The sequence below is a fragment of the Leptonychotes weddellii genome, chromosome 4 (genome assembly GCF_054177405.1).
Source record: "Leptonychotes weddellii isolate Sample4059 chromosome 4, ASM5417740v2, whole genome shotgun sequence".
Classification (NCBI taxonomy): domain Eukaryota; kingdom Metazoa; phylum Chordata; class Mammalia; order Carnivora; family Phocidae; genus Leptonychotes; species Leptonychotes weddellii.
Genome location: NC_138372.1, coordinates 11,717,750 through 11,727,330, shown reverse-complemented (window position 1 = coordinate 11,727,330; position 9,581 = coordinate 11,717,750). Strand labels below are relative to the sequence as shown.

Here is a 9,581-nt window from a genome sequence, read left to right as displayed (position 1 = left end):
GGCAGGGACAGAGTGCAAGCAAAGAGGCCACTGTCCTCTGCAGGAGGCTCCCTGGAAAGTCAGGAAGGGAGAAGCAGCTGCCGTGCCTCACAGCACACCAGCTTCTGCATGAACTCCCCCAGGGAGCCAGGGGTCAAAGTTGGGAGGAATGAGGGCCTCGAGACAAGGAGAATTTTTTTACAGAAATATGCAGCTATTAAAAGGCAGGCTCTTGGGCTACGCTGGGGCTGCATATGAAGTAGGGCTGGTGGACGGCCAGCAGCATGTGGGTGAGACAAGGAGGGGAGGCTGGACCGGACATCAGGCCACGGGGGGGGGGGGTCCGCCGGGGGCCCTCAGGAGGCTGAGCCACTGGAAAGACAGAGGGACCTTCAGAAAGGAGGACTGCAGGGTCATACCCAAGGCCTGCCCCACAGCTGCCCATCAAGGGGAAGGACCAGCCAGGGGCTTGCGCACACATCGAGGGGACCCTACTCAGCTGTACCCATGTGGCTTTGTTTCCATCTTCTGCTGTCTGGGTCTGGGACACATCATCTAAAACCATGATGACCAAGACAGGAAACATAGAGGACTCATTGTCTCATTTAACCCTGGTGGCCACCCTGAGGTTACCCTCCCCACTTAGCAACGGGGAAACTGAGTCTCAGACTGAGGCGCAGAGCTCCATCTCAAAGTTCCCCAAGGGCAGACACCCACCTCTCCACATACTACACCCTGTCAGCTCCAAGGCTCTCAGCCTCTTGTTCTTGGCAGGGTTGGGGGGGTGGGATGAACATTAAGGATCATTTTGCTCCAAGCCTTCTCATGCCCAAGGCATGGTCACGAACCCAGAAGTCCTAGGAACCCTCCCATGGAGAAGGCCTCTAGCTAGTGAAGAAGTGGGAAGAGAAAAATGTAACCAGACCCTTATGATACATCTCCAGGCAGAGGAGGGATTCACAGCACCTTCCTCCTTCTGGGAAGAAAGTCACCAGACTCTCCTGTCTGGCTGGAAGAAAGGGGCCCTGGGAGCCACAGAGAGGGCCCAGGGTCTTTCATCCAGGGTTCAGCAATGGGAAAGGGAGGGCAGAGTGGGGCACCAGGGGGAGCTCCGAGCTCCCTGGGGCTCCCCATGCCTGGGCCAGGAGGAGGCCGGGCGCATAGGATCCAAGCCTCCCTGAGTTTGGGGTGGGAGAACCATGGGACAAGAACATACAAATATGAGGGAACCAGGGCTGTCATCAGCTCAGCGGGCCCTTCTGAAGACCCCAGCACCCCAGCACCCCCTCCCTGCCCCCACATAACACCTATTGCTTCCACTGAAGATTCATCAGAGTGCTGAGCCTTGTCTGAGATCATTTTATGCCCGGGTTTGCTTGCTGATCATCTGTCTCCCCTGCCCAACCAGAGGCACCACGAGGGCTGGCTTCTGGCTGTGCCGGCATCTCCTGTCCCTGACACAGCATCTGGCATGAGAGGGCATGGTTCAATAAGTGCTGACTTCGGTATAATACAGCCTGAAACCAGCTGGACCCTCTCTCCACCCAGCTCAAACCCTTAAACCTGGCTCATGGCAGGTAAAATCAGGGCAGCTTACAGCTAAGTTGCCATCCTGACGTCCAAGGAGGTAGGAGCTGGGGGAAGGTTTGGGGGAACAGAGGAGCAGGGAGAACCACTGACCAGGAGCCATGCCCAAGACCACCACAGGAGTGCCCCAACGTAGACCCCACCGCCCACCGCAGACATCATGATACCCAGGCAGGAATGAAACCACCAAAAATCCCGCTGTTGTCCCGGATCCCAAAGGCACCTTTCCCAGGTACCCAGGCCAAAGGACTCAGCTCCTCATGCCAACCCAGCCCCCCAGCTCAGCCGGCCCCTGCCCTCCACCCCCCTCAGCCCCAGGCCTATGGCTCCAGAGTCAGACACCAGGGACCTCCAGGCCCAGTGCAAACCACTGCTGAGCAGTCACACTCGAACCACCTGGCAGAGAGAAAGGGATCGGGGGAGAGTTACCTGCCCCAAGCAGAGCCAGCCCCGGAAGGACTGAATTCTGATGGCTCTTGGCCACACATACAGGCTTTTCTATAGCTGACTCCGAGGCATGAAAGTGTGGCCAGCTGTGGGGGCCTAGGCATGAGCCTGTGGTTTTAAAGGGCCCGAGGGGTGGGGGGGGCTGGTTTGTGCTTGACAGGCAGGTGGGCAAGGGAGGCAAGGAGGAACAGAATGGCCGTGAGAAGACCCCTGACCCAGCAGGCAGGAGACTGTGTGCCTTCAGACACTCGGGCTGCAGAGCCCCTCATTGGAAGGTTTGGACCCTGTGAAACGCTCTCTCCGGGGAGGGGCAGTTCACCTCCACCCTTCGTCCTGAGGACTCAGTTATATTTGAGTCCCTTCCAGCAAGACCCACCTTACTGGCCCTCTGCAGCCACCAGAGCCCCAGTTACCCCCAAAGTACAGTCCTGTGTTAAGCATCAGAAATAAGATGAAGAGGGGTGCCTGGGTGGCTCAGTCGGTTAAGTATCTGCCGTCGGCTCAGGTCATGATCCCGGGGTCCCAGGACTGAGCTCTCTGCTCAGCAGGGCTTCTGCTTCCCCCTCCTCTCTACTCCTCCCCCCTGCTCATGCATGTTCTCTCTCTCTCTCCAAATAAAATCTTTTTTTTTTTAAAGAAAGAAGATGAAAAAGGGGGTAGACTTCTAAGACTCTGTCTCCCCCAAGAAAGCAGGAGCACCTGGGATCGAGGTGACCTCAGATGAGCCCCCTCAACACCCCCAAACCCTCCTGCCCACAATGTCACCTCCATCCCCAGATGCTGAAGGGGTTAAAACAAGCCAAGCACTAGAGGAAAGCCATATATTAGTGGCAGAATGATGGTGGGCCCCCATTTCCAAAAACCTTCCCGCCCAGTGTTTTTTGGGATGGACACCTAGTAATTAATTGTCCCATTTTAAAGATGAAGTGATAGAGGCTCAGCCCTTACATGAACTGGTCCCACGGAGTCTGTGACAGCAAGAACCTGGCCCAGAGAGACTGCAGCTCTGTGCCAGAGCCTGGCTCAGTCCCCAGGGGAAGAAGGGCAGGAAGCAGGGAAAGCGGAAACATGCATCCACTAAGCACCTGCAGTATGCCAGACAGTGTTCAAGGCCCTTTGCATCCAGGATCTTTCTAAATGCCACAATGACCCCCAAGGTTCAAATACAGTGCCCCTCTTCTTCCTCACTCTGCAGAGAAGGACCCACCCCCCAGCAACCCAACCCCCTCCAGCCCAGACCATGATGGGGATCCGGCTCACTCTGATAAGGACATCAGCAACCTTATTTAAAAGTCACTACTCCACATAATTAGAGGCACTTACCCCCTCAGATCCATCCTTCTCCTCCGATCACTTTTATAGCCAGTAATAACTCTCAAAAATTCCTCAACAGATGGTAATTTTATTTGACTGATCATGGCTGTTTGACTAGCTGGGGTGCGGCAGCTCAGGGCTCAGTCTGGCAGGGTGCCCACTGAGGTAGCTGTCAGGGGGCTGGGCAAAGAGCCCAGAACCCAAGGCCATCTTGAGGGTCCACTCCTCAGAGGGAAGGCCCAGCAGGGCATGGAAAAGTGCCAGGCCCTGGGCAGCACTGGACAGCTGGGGCCCTAGCGTTTCTGGGTCTAGAGGTGCCTTGGGACAGGGCACCAAGTCACTTCCCCACCCCTCTAGGTTCTTGGTCTCTCGATCCACAATGGTTAGTGCCAGGAAGAAAGTGGGACATCCTAGCTTAAGCACCTAATAATAAGAGCATGCTGGCTGCCACCCACTATGCACCTGCTCCATGCCAGCCCCGTGCCCAATGCCCACAGGCATTATCCCATTCAGTCCTGCCCACAATCCTACGGATGCATGAGAACATTCCCATTTCACAGATTCACATCTAGATGATGGAGCAAAGCCACAGGCCTGGAGTCACTAGGCTGAGCTGCCACCTCCATCTGGGGAGTTAAGAGTTGGTGCCCATCCCCCCACTCACACAGGACCAAGAGATCCTTCTAGAACCCACACTGAATTTCATCATTGCTATTAAAAAAAAAAAAAAAAAAACAGGCCCACAAAACTCCCAGTAAGCCCTCAGCACCCTCCAGACAAGATGAAAGCCCCTTAGGCTGGCCTTCACAAAAGACCCCATCTGAAGTATCTATCCAAGAGATAATAAACATGTTACACAGAAAGGCCGGTCCAGTGGAGAATATGCAGAGCAAATTATTCCTAACAGCCCCAAATTGGAAATATCAACGTGAAAATGGATGAACAAACGATGATTTATAACGCGCAATGTGAATCACTCTGCAACCAATCAGGAGGGAGAATCCACATCGTAATTTGAATGGGAAAAGTTCCATATTAGGAATGATTGACTATAATAGAAGACTGGATTCACAAGAGACTGGCTAGAAGGAAGTAAAGAGCACTCTAGAGAATAGTATGAAGAAAGAATCCCTCTGTGGCTGACACTGCTCCCCCGCCTCACCCTGGGCTGGAGAGAACCCCCAAGGAAGCATCCTCCTGCCCCAGGCTCAGAGGTGTCCCCCCAAGGCTGAGCTAGAACCCCCCAGGGAGTACACGTACATACACACACACACCACACACACCACACCACACGCACACACCACACCCACACGCACACACATACACACCACACACCCACACACCACACACACACACCACACACACCACACACACGCACACACCACACACATACCACACACACACACCACACTCACACACCACACACACACCACACCACACACACACACACACACCCCCAAGGCTTAGCTAGAACCCCCCAGGAAGTACACACACACACACACACACACACACACACACACACCCCGAGGGCCGCCCTCCAGACTTTGTTGAACCAGACACGCCTGTGGCCCACCACATGGCAAACGCTTGGCTTGGTGCCACACCGGTGGAACTTGCTAGAAATCCACCCGGGGAACTTACCAGAAATCTGCCCTGAGGGATACCGCAAAAGCCGCCTGTGGTGAGACACCGCACGTCAGAACTGCCTCCTCCTGCGGGGGGAGCTGCGGGGGCCGGGGAGCCTCGAATCAGGAAGCAGGGCCGTGTGGGCTCCCCAGCGCCCTCTACTGACCCGGCTGAGCGGCCGGCCGGCACGGAATTTAAAGGGCCCAGCTCCATTTCCACCCAGCAGGCAGGAAGGACGGGTCCGGAGCGGCCACGGCGATCAGGGATAAGCAGCACACTCCATCCCTCTGACTCCTCAGCTTCCATAGGAACCCTCCTCACGCAACCGAACTCCTGTAAACACGACTCCGTGTTTCTACCCAAGAAGACACAGCTATCGTTCTTACACTTTCCATAAAACGAAACTAACAGCCCCAGAAGTCACCGCGGACCGTATTTATTACTACTCAGATTCGGTCACAGTTCCACAGGATATTCTGTCACCTACAGACAAAATTATAAAGTTCACTTCCCAAAACTTGCGTGTAAAATAAAAATGGAGGGGCGCCTGGGTGGCTCAGCCGTTAAGCGTCTGCCTTCCGCTCAGGTCATGATCCCAGGGTCCTGGGGTCGAGCCCCGCATCGGGCTCCCTGCTCAGCAGAGAGTCTGCTTCTCCCTCTCTCCCCTGCTCATGCTCTATCTCTCGCTCTTGCTCTCTCTCAAATAAATAAATAAAATCTTTAAAAGAAAGAAACGGAAAGGGTAGAGAATGGTTCATGGCTAAATACGTTTAGGTCTTGTAATTACTCATTCAGGAACAGGAGGAGATGACCTGGGGGTAGGTCCATGGGCCAAGGGGACCCCCGTGCATCAGGCTCCACTTTCTATCGCCCGACCGCCATAAGCCCCCACCTTGACTTCGGGGCCAGAGTGGCATTGTGGGTCCCCAGGAATCAGTGTTGATCCCTGACCCGCCTGCCCATTTCCTTTTCCGCAGTCCATGTCACTCTGATAAATGGCCCAGGACCCTCTCGGGAGGTCTGGAGGGATATTTACAGTAAGTACTTGCAGCAATGATAAGACTTCCTCCTCAAGGGGAAGGGCTTTCTAGGTTTGTGAATTGACAGGTTGGAAACTGGAGGAGAGGCAGAGACTCTCTGTCATGGCAATGCACATCAGGTTTTGGCTACCAGACCCAGAGCTTTTTATGTCATATATATCAAGTAGTACTCTCGTAGGCTGCAATTTATTTCATTCCCAGGGACCCTGTGATCCACCAGCCACCAGCAAAGATCCCTATGGCCCAAGGCGTTCTGATTGCCCGTACAGCCCTGCTGCTTGGCAGTAGGTATGCCCACCTTGTCCTCACCGGTGATGTGCTGCCCCTTGGTCTCTGCTACTCCAGGACGCTCAGGGAGCCGGTCTCAGCGGAGGCAGCCTCTAAAGTCACACCCAGCCTACAAAACCATGGAGCATTTCAAGGATGCTCCCCTCAGTCATGTATCTCTCGATGCCTCTGTCCTCTGCTGCTTCTTATGAAACATAGTTGGCAGGGGGGTGGCGCAGATCACATGTAATATATCCAGTCCAGCGTTCCTGTCTCCACACGCCTTTGGACTCCCTCTTCCACATCATGATGCCGCTTCATTAACCTTAGGCTACTATTGGGCCCAGATGTCAGTCAATCAACCAAGTAAGCTGTTAGGGCCACCATCAACAGCATATGCTAACAACCAAACCCAGAATCTCCAGGAAGTGCATCCATGACAATGAATTCTGCCCAACCTAGTGTGATATCCTGCCCTCTTTGGTCTAAAATCCTTAAGATCTGGGTGCCTGGTGGCTCAGTCAGTTAAACATCTGCCTTCGTCTCAGGTCATGATCCCAGGTCCTCAAATCAAGTCCTGCATCAGGCTCCCTGCTCAGCGGGGAGTCTGCTTCTCCCTCTCCCTCTGCCGCTCCCCCCACTCATGCATGTGCACACATGAGCTCTTGCACTCTCTCTCAAATAAATAAATAAAACCTTTTTTTAAAAAAGATAAAATCCTTAAAATCTACTCCTACACGTGGTCCCCAGAATTCTGTTGATATGTATTAGCAAACCTTGCAATTCTTGGGGTGCTTCCTCTCGTGTCCTAGTGAGTCACTGCTGAGATTTCACCCTTAGTAGAGGCTAGTGACAAACTAGGGGTAGTTTTGGTAAGTCTCCAGGGGAATGAGCATCCCCTCTCAAGATATCTGCCCCCACTGAGGTAATCACAGGGTTTTTAAAACAGAGGAGAAATAGCCTCCTCAGACACGGGCAGGAAGGCCACCACCAGCAATAAGGGGCGCTTGGAACCACGTGGGGTTTAAGATCACCAGTTTCATCGGGGGCCAACAGATGTCTGCCTTCCATGTTTCAGGGCCCCTTTCTTTCCCAATCAATGCCCTAATTTTCACCGGAAAAATCTGTCAAGATGGTGAATTCCATTGTGGTTGTAATTTGGCAACCAACACAATTAAATTTTATGTTTGATTTCCAGCAAATACCAGCCCTGCTGCTGTTAAAAAAAAAAAAAAAAAGAGCTCCTGTAAAGGCTGTCATGACGGCTTTCTGGTCCTCGGACCGTGACTTGAGCTGAGCCAATGGACCTACGCTTGTCATCTCCTCTCTGTAAGTTCTAGAGCCCTCAAAAGAATCCATCGCACACCCTGCCGTCCTTAGAGTCATCACCACTGCCATCAATGGTCGGGGCAGCATCACTCTGGCTCCCAAGGGACGTGTCTTGGTGGCACTTCATCTCAATCAACCCCGGGAGATAGCTTGGTTAATCGCAGGGCCACCACATGCTTTGGGTGACTAGCACCCCGTCTCCTATCGGCAAGGAGCTCAGCACCATGTTCCAGCCCATGAGAAAACCAGTCTGCAAATCTCATCTCGGCAGACCCATCTCCTGCTATCACTACGACACCAAGTCTGTATTGGTTTGGGTCTAATCAAGAAAAAGAAACCACACAGTAATTCCAACAGGGAAAGTTCCACATGAAGAATTATTAACTTCTAATAGGGGATTGAATGAATGTGGCATTGGCTAATAAAGAATAAAGGGAACTATAATTAATGTAAGAATAGCAGCTGAAGGAGCAGCCACAACCCACAGAGCTGAGACAGAGCCCCTAAGGAAGAGATCCCACCCAGGGCTAAGATAGAGCCCCTAAGAATGCCACCCCCCCAAGAACAGCCCCCTTGAGGGGCTTTGGTAAGACCCTCAAGGATGAGTCCCCCCCACACACACACAGAGATGAAACAAATTCCCCAAGAAAGAGTCCCCTAAGGCTGAGGTAGAACCCCCAAGAAAGAGCGCCCCCATTCAGGGGTGGAGATAGACCCCCAAAGTCGAGCCTCCCAGGAAGAGATGCCCCCCCACATCAGGCTGAGGTAGAGCCCGCAAGGAAGAGCCCCCACTCTGAGCTGATATTGAGCATAAAGCCCCCCAGAAAGAAACCCCCACCAGGCTGAAATACCCCCGCAAAGAGGAGCTTCCCCCAGAGCTGAGGAAGAACCCCCACCCCCACCCAGGACTGATATAGAACCTCAAAGAAGAGAACCCTAGGGCTGATTTAGCGCCCCCCCCCCAAAAGAGACCCCCACCATGAGGCTGAGAGAGCCTCCTCCCAAAGAGAAACTCCCACCTGGGGCTGAGATAAGGCCCCCAACAAAGAGTCCCCCCCAAGGCTGAAAAAAACTCCCCAAGAAAAGCCCCTGAGCTGAGGAAGCGGCCCCCAAAGCACACCCCCTCCCCCACAGGGCCGCCGTCCAGACTTTGTTGAACCAGACATGCCTGTGGCCCACCACATGGCAAACGCTTGGCTTGGTGCCACACCAGTGGAACTTGCTAGAAATCCACCCTGGGGGACTTACCAGAAATCTGCCCTGGGGGATACTGCAAAAGCCGCCTCCGGTGAGACACCTCACGTGGAAACTGCCTCCAAAGTGGTGCTGGGGGAGCTGCGGACCCCTGTGCAAGGCCAGAGCCAGGCGCTGGAGAGGCTACACGAGCTGCAGGAGCCTGGGAGCCTCGAATCAGGAAGCAGGGCCCTGCGAGCCGCATGGGCTCCCCAGCGCCCTCTACTGACCCAGCTGAGCCGGCCGGTTAGAAATTTAAAGGGCCCAGCTCCATTTCCACCCAGCAGGCAGGAAGGATGGGTCTGGAGCGGCCAAGGCGATCAGGGATAAGCAGCACCAAGTGGAATATTACTCAGCAATGAAAAAGAAGGGACTACTGATACATGGATTAAAATTATAGATAATTAGGTTGAGTGAAAGAAGCCAGACTCAAAACCAGCACATTCTGTAAGTTCCCACTCACATGGAGTTCGAAAACAGGCAAACCGGTTTACAATGACAGAAATTTAAAAACAGGGTGATGAGGGAGGCGTTTTCCTAGAGAGAGGCACAACCTTCTGGGGGGTAAGGGACACATTCTCTGTTATGAGTGGGACAGCAGTAACACAGGCGTAGACGTTTGTGAAAACCCTTCATACTGAACATTTAAGATCTGTGCATCTCCCGGCAGATCAACTAGAAATCAGTTCTTAAAAATTAGCCCCAAGAGGCGCCTGGGTGGCTCAGTCGTTAAGCATCTGCCTTCGGCTCAGGTCTCTG

At 53.5% G+C, this 9,581-nt stretch overlaps 1 protein-coding gene across 2 annotated transcripts in view; it reads right to left on the bottom strand.

Moving 5' to 3' along the window:
• Nucleotides 1-9,026, bottom strand: part of ACTL8 (actin like 8) — a 64,171-nt gene extending 55,145 nt beyond the window's left edge. The window contains exon 1 of one of the 2 annotated variants that reach the window (XM_031018835.2): nt 8,838-9,026. The gene's annotated coding sequence lies outside the window, so the exon portion shown is untranslated. Of the gene's footprint in view, nt 1-4,968; nt 5,065-8,837 lie in introns of those variants that run through there. The other variant, XM_006747902.3, reaches the window with a different exon arrangement.
• Nucleotides 9,027-9,581: the final 555 nt, after the last annotated feature.